We start from the raw sequence: 1,487 nt of genomic DNA, 5'->3' as shown, positions 1-1,487 counted from the left end.
TTTTTGAGACAGGGTCTCACTATGTAGTGAGACTGACCTGGAACTCACTACGTAGCCCAGGCTGGCCTCGAACTCACAACGATCCTCCTGCCTCAGCCTCCTGAGTGCTAGGATTACAGGCGTGCGCCATCACACCCAGCATCCCATGTACTTCCACTCAATTCTTACATCTACCAGATAAAGGAGGAGCTAGGCAGAAACACAAATTTTGGTTGGCAATATACAGCTCAAATACAAAATATAGTATGTTACAGATTTACATCTGCCTCTGCTCTTGCCCCTGTTCCTGCACTAAAATGATCCAGGGCACGCAGAGCATTTACAACAGTGCCATGATATATGCACTGTCAGCTACCGTCATTAGCGACACTGGGGCTCTGACAGAATTCTTGTTAACAGGTCACTCACTTTACAAGAAGGAACAAAGGAGTCAAACAGGAGGAGAAACAGCAACCAACATTTCATATAAATCAAGCACAAAAGTTATACTACATGCTCCTACAAATATAGGCAAGTTAGTTTTGGGGTACGAATCCAGTCTCAAGATGTGCATGCCAACACAAATACCAATTTTCATCCTTTTCCCTCCCCTTTTTACCCAACGGTAACAAGTACTACAGGACACTTCTGAGACCTTTTCTCTACCTCATCCTCTTTTTTTTTTTTTTTGGAGACAGGATCTCGCTATGTAGTTCAGACTGGCCTTCAACTCACTATGTAGCCCAAGGTAGCCTTGAACTGACAGTGATCCTCCTGCCACAGCCTCCCAAGTGTTGGGATTACAGGCAGGTACCACCACGCCTGGCTCTTACTTACCTGTTCTTCTTTTTAAATGAAGCATCTTGGAAATCATTACTTAGCAAACACACAGAAAGCATCTATCTGCCTTCTCATCACTCTCCAGTGATATATGGATGCAATCTCATTTATTTTACCAGTCCTTTTATCAATACATATTGGGGTTTAGGGTATTTCCTACTTTTCACTAGTACAAACAGTGCTGTGATAACACATCATTTGCATGTATGCTGGCACATGCACAGTACCATGAGCTAGAAGCAGAACCGTTGCGGTGAAAGGGACCTGCATGCATGTTTTGTGACACATGCTGCTTAGTGGCCTCTGGGTGGTACTGGTCTGCATTCCTACCAGCATATGCTGGTATCCCGTTTCCACTCAGGGAAACCCTAGGTCAGAAGTCCAGCCTGTCTGACTTTAGAATCCAAGCCCTTTATTAACCAACCATGGAATAAGTAACAAAAGAAAAAAGCTCACAAAGCAGACAAGGCAGAAGACTAGTGAGTGGAGGGACAAACAGAGGAGTGACCAAAACAGATTTTCATGGAGCCACATCCTTACCTTGTAGCACTTCAAGAAAGCACACATGAGGACCGGGGATTTGGCTCAATGGTTCTGCCACCTGCCTCACAAATGCAAGAGCCTGAGTTTGATCACGGTACCAAAAAAAAAAAAAAAAAAAAAAAAAA

The 1,487-nt window shown here is 43.9% G+C and overlaps 1 protein-coding gene across 5 annotated transcripts in view; it reads right to left on the bottom strand.

Annotated features, from left to right (window-relative positions):
- Cep68 (centrosomal protein 68) overlaps positions 1–1,487 on the bottom strand; it is a 23,853-nt gene that overhangs the window by 17,581 nt on the left and 4,785 nt on the right. The window contains exon 1 of one of the 5 annotated variants that reach the window (XM_010609734.3): positions 1,360–1,378. The exons of the other annotated variants lie outside the window; for them this stretch is intronic. The gene's annotated coding sequence lies outside the window, so the exon portion shown is untranslated. Of the gene's footprint in view, positions 1–1,359; positions 1,379–1,487 lie in introns of those variants that run through there. 5 annotated transcript variants of the gene reach the window in all.

This window comes from Fukomys damarensis, unplaced genomic scaffold, assembly GCF_012274545.1.
Source record: "Fukomys damarensis isolate Sample0158 unplaced genomic scaffold, DMR_v1.0_HiC HiC_scaffold_2, whole genome shotgun sequence".
Lineage (NCBI taxonomy): Eukaryota > Metazoa > Chordata > Mammalia > Rodentia > Bathyergidae > Fukomys > Fukomys damarensis.
This window is presented reverse-complemented; position numbering and strand designations above follow the sequence as displayed.